Here is a 9,293-nt window from a genome sequence, read left to right on the forward strand (position 1 = left end):
GACTCATACAAAAAAATCAAAACTACTTTCTTAAGGTAGGACCTTTGAATTTGTTCAAATCTTACGAAAAAAAAACGTTGTTCAATATAAACAGATTTTAAGTAAAATCATGATCTTGTGATAACATTGGTGTAATCAATTTATACCAACATCATATATATATATATATATATATATATATATATATATATATATATATATATATATATATATATAGAGAGAGAGAGAGAGAGAGAGAGAGAGAGAGAGAGAGAGAGAGAGAGAGAGAGAGAGAGAGAGAGGAAGGATCATTTGAGAACTCATAGTTTCCTGAGAATCCGAGAACTAAAGATGGAGCGTTAGATCAAAAAAACTAAAGGTTGTGATTAAAGATAACATTGTTGTAAATAAATTGAAAAACCAAGAAACGGGGGCATCAAAATTAAATTGCACTAGCGGCAATTTAGGGTTATAGAATTTTACTCCTTAAACACGTCTCCTGATCACCATTCCCTATCAGATCTCACACACTCACTCTCTCTCACCACACACATACATACGTCTTCATCTTTTCAGATGTAGATCAACAGTTGATTCAGTTTTTATGGTTGTTGTTCATCAATCGGTGAGTGCTTCCTCGCCTTGTTTCCTCATCAATTTAACGGAGGATAATGACCACAAAGACAAATGATCCTAACCCATCGACCACCATAACCCTACCATCGCAGCGCTACCACCAAATCAGAAGTCGCAGGAAGACAGGAAGACCACTGTAAGTCCTAATGTCTCGAACTTGTAGGTTTGAGTCTCATCTCTCTTCTCTCAGTGTATAGAATACTAGAATCTATAAGCACATTCTCTTAGTTTCATCGATTTTGACAGTTCATGGGGATAGAATGGATGATCCATCGCCTGATGTAAAGGAATCGTTTGCAAAATACTCCGATGATGGGATCCATATACGTTTCAATCAACTCATACTGTTCATTGAGGAGTTCCAGGGCAGCGATGGTGCTTTAATTTTAATATATCTAATCGATTCCCGATTTTTCGTTATCTTATCCAACATAACACACTCCATTGAAGATGATTTGACCATGAATTGATTCGTCTGTGACTATCGACAGGTACGTTATCTGTTATCTTCAATTCATAGTTTTTTTTTTCAGTTTCTTTTCTCTTTTAACTGAAATTGTTTGTGCGTTCTCTTAATACTCTTTCATATCCAGGAAAACATCTGTAAGTTTGCAAAAACAGGTCTCACCCTATCCCATATTGGTGTTATTCTTCGTGATTCCCATGGTATTGCTAAGGTGAATAGCGTAATGGGGAGCAAGATTCTCAGGATTCTCAAAGCATATGGTAAGCATCATCATTCTCATAATCTTATTGCTATCTTAATGTTATTCTTTCATTTGTATTAATCTGTTTTGTTTATTAATTTTACAGGGCTTTCTCCAGGAATCTTAGAGAATTTATACCGCCTGATGAAGAAGGCAGTTGCAATTAAAAAGCACTTAGAGAGGAACATGAAGGATAAAGATTCTAAATTCAAACTCATCCTTGTTAAAAGCAGGATTCATTGTCTTGCTCGCTAATTTGTATTATTTTCTTTAAATTATAGCTTCAATATTATTTTGTTACATTACAGTGCTACTGTACTAAAATTGTTATTGATGTAATTGTTGATTGGATTTTCACGAGCAACTCCATGAAAACCGAAGTGTAGAAAAGATTGTCGGGTAGACGAAAGGAAAAAAAATCAACTTTTATAAAGCTTATTATGTTTTAATGGTGGAATGAAGAGTTAATGCACAAGAATGTGGAAGAAATCAGGCCTTATACAAGTAATTGTGTATTTGTTTCTTTTTTCCTTACTCTATTATTTTATAATTCTAGTGATACATTTTTTTTTTATTTTTATATGTTGAAAGAAGTTAATTGTGACAACCCGAAATTTCTATTCTGTACAAACTATATCACTTCAATAGAAGTTATAGCGGTCACAGTTAATTTTCAGACTTTTACGTGTAAGTTTGAGTAATTCAATGTTTACACTTCAGGAAGTATCAGGAGAGTGGGTGCACTAGGGTTTTATGCAACACTGTTATTCCAACACTATTATATTAGAGATCATTTCAGGAATAAAAATATTTTCTGCCAAAAATATCTCAGGACTATAAATAGAATTCTGAACCAAATTCATTCATTATTCGCATTTCCAGTTAGAGAAAAGCCATTTTCTCTCTCATGGATCTTTGGGTTTTTATCCCAAATCGTGAGTACCTCTTTCTAGTAGTGTTAGAAAACTTAATATTTGTTTATAACATGATTTAGAAGGCTAAATCACTAGATTTAGGAGTTTACTCCCCAAGGTGTTCTTGGGCGGTAAACTCCCGAAACAAAGCCTAGACCGACCCTTGTGGTATGCTACTGCCTTGGACTCATTTGTATGCGTATTAGGGACAAGAAAACAACCAAGAAACACAAACACTTGGGAGTTCACGGCCCAAGAGGATCTTGGACCGTGAACTCCAATAAAATGGATCAAAGGGTGCTTTCAAGGCACCTAAAGCCCTAGACATTTACATGGAAATTGTTCCCACTTAAATGAAGGATTAAAACACATCAAAAACACCCCTTCAAATGAGTTCACGGCCCTAATAAGGTTCTTGGGCCGTTAACATCAAACAAAGGCACCAAAGTGTGCCTAAGGCCTTCATATGCTTGGAATAAAAGTCTAGAACCTATACCACATGTGCAAGAGACTTGAAAGCGTCAAAACACCCATACATAAGAGTTTACGGCCGCAAACTCTAAGGGAAATTGCTTTAGGGCCATAAACTCCTAAATGGAGTGTTTCTATGCCTTAAACCCTTCCAAGAATTTAACCACCAAGTTGGAATAATTCTAGGAATCATTTGGAACTTCAAAACACACAATACCCCCATGGTTGGGAGTTTACGGCCGTAAACTCAAGAGTTTACAACCGTAAACTCCATGTGTGATGGTATATGGAGAGTAAACTCATATATGGGGTACTTTGGAACCCTAAACACAAGTGCCTTGTCCCACATTAGCTTAGATGCAATCCTTAGGGCTTAAAACACTTATATAAAGTGTTTATTATGTCTAGGATGTCTTAACATTATCAATTAGTAATTTGAGACTAATTGAGTGCATATATGTATGATTATATGTTCATTAGGATCGTAGTGTGTGTACAAGTGCTCACTTGACACCTAACAATCCTACACCGTCCTGTTCATCTAAACTACCAACTACAGGTGAGTTCATACCCCTTAATCAATGTTTTAAATGATTTTAAACGTTTTAATGAGGGGATACAAGTAGAAAACAGTATGTTATTAAATCAATCTTATGTATTTTATAACTGTGTTTTCACTCAGTAGATTTCACATATTTCAAAAGGTGACACATGAAGTGGTTTTGTATCTTAAAATACCTTGATAACAAAAGTATTAGTTTTGAAATGTTTATTAAAATGACATCAAGTCATTCTTAATTATTGTTCAAAACTCCTAGATATCTTGCAAAACCATTATTTTACCTTCTTGAATCAAACTATACTTATGCACATATGTTCATTTATATGTTAGAGATTATAGTTTTCACCCTTCATTTAGTTTCCAATACTCTTGGGTAGCAAGAGTGCATAAACCTACGTAAACAACCAATTACCTTTCAGTTAACTATCATAGGGATAGTTAGAAGATATCAAACGTTATTACTACTACAAGGAATCACACAAGAGTCAGTTCGTTCATGAGTCTATACCAATACCTTACATGATACATGAGTACACGTACTTAGGATTACATGATACATGAATATGTTTACATATACTTACCTGTTACATGAACACACTTACATGAATACCATACATGAACACTTTTACATAGGTGCTTTATCCTGTATTTACTTACCTGGATACTTGTACTTAGAACTACGAGGATGATTTATTAGTACTTACTGTGTAAATTATCTTTCCTATCCCGGTTCAATGGGATATCTCGGCGGGACTCACCATTCCGAACCCCACTGATTAGCACCAGTGGTCAATGTATGTCTACGGATGTCTAAGGTTGTTACTTATTTAGTAGTCAGTGACGGGACTAACCATCCCTCTGTCCAACTGTTGCAACAGTGGATGAGATGCGAATCTTCGGAGGATCATTAGGTTAACGATCTGTATTAGGAGATCGATACCGGGACTAACCCTCCCTCCACCATGCTGCCGCTACAGAGGATGAGGGGACACTCTTCGGATGTTCATAGGGTCTATCTTTCGCTTCGGCGATGTCGTGTTTATCCTGGTAACCCAAGATAATAACACTTACATGTTTATATTTTTCCTGTTTACTTTATTTTGTGATACTTTCACATAAACGAGGAGTTAGACTAAGTACTCTAGTACTAGTCAATAGAAAGGAAAAGCTATCATATTACTTACAAAACATTCGGGTCTTGGTAGAAGACTACTTAATTACTTATGAATTCACCAGCTTTAAAGTTGATACTCTCTTTTAAAATAACTTGTATTCTCAGGTCAACAGTAGACAGGTATGATGGCCAAGTTTTGAGAAGACGAAGCAGACAAGTCTCGACTTTTATTTTGATTGTATTTTTTTGGTGTCTTACTACAATGAAAGAAAACACATGTATTAAAACTCTACTTATAATGCAATGGATGATGTTGTTGCTTGTTTATTATATTACATTGTTGTGATACTGTACATGACGTCCTCCACCCCTGAACGTTTCCGCCGTTCGTGGTTTTGGGGTGTGACAGATTAGTACCAGAGCATTGTTTATAGTGAATATAGTATATCAACCCATAAAAGATATACAAACTATAAATACATTGGGATTAGAACACTCTGTCTAAGAGTTATACCTTTAAATAATAAAATATTTAAGTAAGTATACGTGCCTGTTTTCATACTAAAATCAGTGTCACAACGACAAGAACAAAAGTATTACGATTGTTGAATATCACAAGTAAGCCTGGGGATATATGGTCAGTCTTGGGAATGGATAGCCTGATCAACTATGCTAGTCCGAGGAGTGATTAGCATATGCCCAAGAATGGTTGTGATATGGCAACAAGTCTAAAAACTTACCAACACAACCATAAAGAAATACCATAGGGGTATTTGGTCTTACTGTAATTATCTTAGTTAGTTCGTCTATTTTAGCTATTTCTTATATCCCTTTTCTCGCGTAGATTAAAATGGCTGGATTTCACCACGACGATCTGTACTTCCCGAACCAGGGCAATGCTGGTTGGCTAGAGGCAGAACCAGAAGATGATCACCATGCTGAGGGTTTTTCCGATAGTTCTGACTTAGAGCCTGAAGTCAACAACCTACCCCCAGCTGCTCAAAACCCAAACCTGAACCCCCGTCCCGCGTTTCAAGGACCCACGCCTCTGTGGGCCACTAACTTGGCTAGATGGAGCCAGGAACAAGGTAACCCCATTCCCTACAATGGATACCGAAGTTTCTACAACCTCACTGAAGGAGGTTCTGCTGACAGGGTCCTACCCATCATGGTTCGTAGAATTTCCAGAAACACGATACTGGGTCAGGCAACTATTGACTGGGTCGTGGAAATTGAAGCCAACTCTGGTGTTAACACTGTCCACATTCGCCAACTAGAGTCTGCTCATGAAAGGACTCAGGTCCGCAATGCAAATCTGCAGAGGGAACTTGCCGAAACTCAAGCTGAAGTTAGGGAACTTCGAGCTCAGCAAGTGAGAGCTGACAGGCATATGAGGGACATGGAATGTCTACTGTCGGGATCAAGAACTCATGCTAGCAGTTCTCGTCGCCAATAGAATCTCGTCGACTCATCTTTTGGATACAACCTAGTTTATGTAAAACTCTGGTCTAATTTCCTATCTTTATAAATCTTAGATCTGCTAGGTATTGATCTAATCTTAATTCTGGCAAAATTTTCCATCTTGGTTGATGTAAGGCCTACTTCTAGGCCATTTTTCCCGAACTTGTTACATCTGTAATTCCAGTATTATTGACAGATATCTAATCTTATGAAAATTACTATCCAAATGCTATCTTCTTCATTTAGTCATTCTATTCATTCTGTTGTTGGACTATGGGGAGTTAGTCCATGAGACACATTCATTGTTCATTTATTCTTATCCATGTCGTCATCTTTTAATCGTATAGTTAAAGATGCCGCCACGCAGAAGTACAAGACGTAACCCAAACAACGAAGCACCGATACCACCACCTCCACCACCACCTGAACCTCTTCAACCACCTAATCCTTTCGATGCCAACATGTTCCAGGCAGCTTTCACAGCAGCAGTTGTAGCTGCTGTGTCAGCAATTAACGCTCCTGCCCCTAGTGGATCAGGAACAGGTGCACCACCCTCGAACCACGGCGAAAGCCATGGACACCCTCGGGAATGCACCTACAAGGACTTCACGAACGCCAAACCCCGCAACTTCAATGGAACTGGGGGTGTTATGGTGTTGAGACAATGGTATGAAAAGATGGAGTCCGTCTTTGAAATATGTGCTTGCTAGGAGGGCAACAAGGTCAAGTTTGCAGCTTGTACCTTCTCTGACAGAGCACTAACATGGTGGAACAGCCATGTTAACTATCTGAATTTGGTGGTGGCGTACTCCATCAGCTGGGAAAAATTGAAGGACATGCTGACGAAAGAATACTGTCCTCGAGGTGAAGTACAGAAACTCGAGTAGGAATTCTGGGGTCTTCAAATGGTTGGATCCGACATCACGACCTACACAAATAGGTTCTGTGATCTGGCAAACTTATGTCCTGATATGGTTGCTCTTGAGAGCAAAAAGATAGAGAGATATATCTGGGGACTGTCGCCCCAGATCCAGTCAAGTGTGATAGCTTCCAGGCCTATTACCTTCGATAGCGCCAAGGAACTGGCACAATCTCTCATCGATCACCAAAAACCTCAGAACCCAACAATCCCTACACCCGTACCACAAAAGTCCAACCCCGACCAAAACAGGAAGGGGTGGAATAAGAGGAAAAGAGGGGCTTCGCAAGGATCCTCCAAGAAACAACAACTTGTGGCGATCAATGCTGCCACAGTTACTCCCATTGTCCCTGCGAACCCCTTACCAGCAAAAACATATGCTGGAACTCTCCCGAAGTGCACCAAGTGCAACTTCCACCACCACGGAGCTTGCAAGGAGATGCAGTGCTCTAACTGCAACAAGAATGGGCACACAGCCCGTTTTTGCCAGGCTCCAACAGCTCAAGCCGCCCAGGTTCCTAACGCCGGTATGGGCCAAGCTTGCTATGGTTGTGGCGAAGTGGGCCACTACAAAAGGAACTGCCCTAAAGCAGGGACGGCTGGCAGAGTAGGAAGAGTTATGGCCCTAGGCCACGAGGAAGCAGTAGCTGATCCCACGATATTTACTGGTACGTTTCTCCTCGATAACTCATATGCTTGCATACTTTTCGATAGTGGAGCAGAGAAAAGTTTTGTAAGTCACAAATTTGCACACCTGCTTAAACAAAAACCATGTGCATTAGATAGTTCATTCAAGGTAGAAATGGCTAAAAGGAATACAGAGAGTACTAACTGCATATACGTAGGTTGTACCTTAACTTTAGATGGCCATACTTTCAAGATAGATCTCATGCCAGTCCCAATTAAATGTTTCGACGTTATCATCGGTATGGATTGGTTGAGTCTTCTTCGCACCGACATCTTGTGCTTTGAAAAAGCAGTTCGTCTTAACCTTCCTAACAACGAAACCTTAATTATCTACGACGACAAACCTAGTACAAGCCTTCGCATCATTTCGTGCATTCAAGCTCAGAAGTGTTTGCGAAAGGAGTACCATGCATTTCTCGCACACGTCGTTGATACAAGTCAAGAAACGAAAAACATTCAGAGCATCCCTAAAGTACGCGACTTCCCCGACATATTCCCAGAAGAACTTCCCGGTTTAACACCGCAACGCCAAGTTGAGTTCAGAATCGACTTAGTGCCAGGAGCTACCCCAGTAGCCAAATCTCCTTATCGTCTGGCACCAGCTGAAATGCAGGAACTTTCCAGCCAACTTAATGAACTTCTCAAGAAGGGATTCATTCTACCAAGCTTCTCACGATGGGGAGCACCGGTCTTGTTTGTCAAGAAGAAAGATGGATCGTTTCGCATGTGCATCGACTATAGAGAACTCAACAAACTTACCATTAAAAATCGTTATCCTTTACCCCGTATTGATGATTTGTTTGATCAACTTCAAGGAGCCAATTACTTCTTGAAGATAGATCTACGGTCCGGATATCACCAACCACGAGTGTTAGAGGAGGATGTTCCCAAGACAGCTTTCCGAACTCGTTATGGGCACTACGAGTTTGTAGTGATGCCGTTCGGATTAACTAACGCGCCCGCAGTATTCATGGATCTGATGAATAGGGTGTGTCATCCTTACTTGGATCAGTTCGTCATCGTCTTCATTGATGACATACTCATCTACTCTCGAAGTAAGGAGGAACATAGCCAACATCTCTGTAAAATCTTAGAAACATTGCGATCGGAGAAGCTCTACGCGAAGTTCTCCAAGTGCGAATTTTGGATTCGACGAGTCGAATTTTTGGGCCATGTTGTTAGCGAAGAAGGTATACACGTGGACCCTTCCAAAATTAAGGCCATCGAGAACTGGTCAGCACCAAAGACACCTACTGAAATTCGTCAATTTCTAGGTCTATCTGGCTACTATCGCAGGTTCATTCAGAACTTCTCCCGCATAGCAAAACCTCTTACGACACTGACCCAGAAGGGCGTGGCCTTTGAATGGGAAGAGAAACAAGAAAGAGCGTTCCAAACGCTCAAACGAGCCTTGTGCACCGCACCAATACTGTCCCTCCCCGAAGGGATAGAAGACTTCGTGGTCTATTGCGACGCATCAAACCAAGGGCTCGGATGTGTTCTGATGCAGCGAGGAAAAGTCATAGCCTATGCCTCGAGACAGCTGAAGACACATGAGGTTAACTACACAACTCACGATCTTGAACTAGGAGCAGTTGTGTTTGCTATGAAGATCTGGCGACATTACCTGTATGGTACAAAAAGCACGATCGTTACAGACCATAAATGTCTACAACACATTTTCGACCAGAAAGAGCTCAACATGAGACAACGACGGTGGGTCGATCTACTCAGTGATTACGAGTGCGAAATTCGTTATCATTCGGGTAAAGCCAATGTAGTAGCCGACGCCCTAAGTCGGAAAGAATATTCTGGTCATAGGGTCAAATCTTTGACTCTGACC

The 9,293-nt window shown here is 40.0% G+C and overlaps 1 long non-coding RNA gene across 3 annotated transcripts; it reads left to right on the forward strand.

Moving 5' to 3' along the window:
* Positions 1-433: 433 nt before the first annotated feature.
* Positions 434-1,771, forward strand: LOC145086228 (uncharacterized). Of its 3 annotated transcripts, none has more exons than XR_013700348.1 (4): positions 434-751; positions 844-1,106; positions 1,209-1,341; positions 1,429-1,771. It is a non-coding gene; the product is annotated as an uncharacterized LOC145086228 (long non-coding RNA). The 3 variants fall into 3 exon arrangements; XR_013700349.1 differs by having other exon boundaries at positions 435-778; positions 862-1,106; XR_013700347.1 differs by having other exon boundaries at positions 437-751; positions 862-1,106.
* The last annotated feature ends 7,522 nt before the right edge of the window (positions 1,772-9,293 follow it).

Source organism: Lactuca serriola, chromosome 2 (assembly GCF_051521515.1).
Source record: "Lactuca serriola cultivar US96UC23 chromosome 2, Lser_US96UC23_V15, whole genome shotgun sequence".
In the NCBI taxonomy this organism is placed as follows: Eukaryota; Viridiplantae; Streptophyta; class Magnoliopsida; order Asterales; family Asteraceae; genus Lactuca; species Lactuca serriola.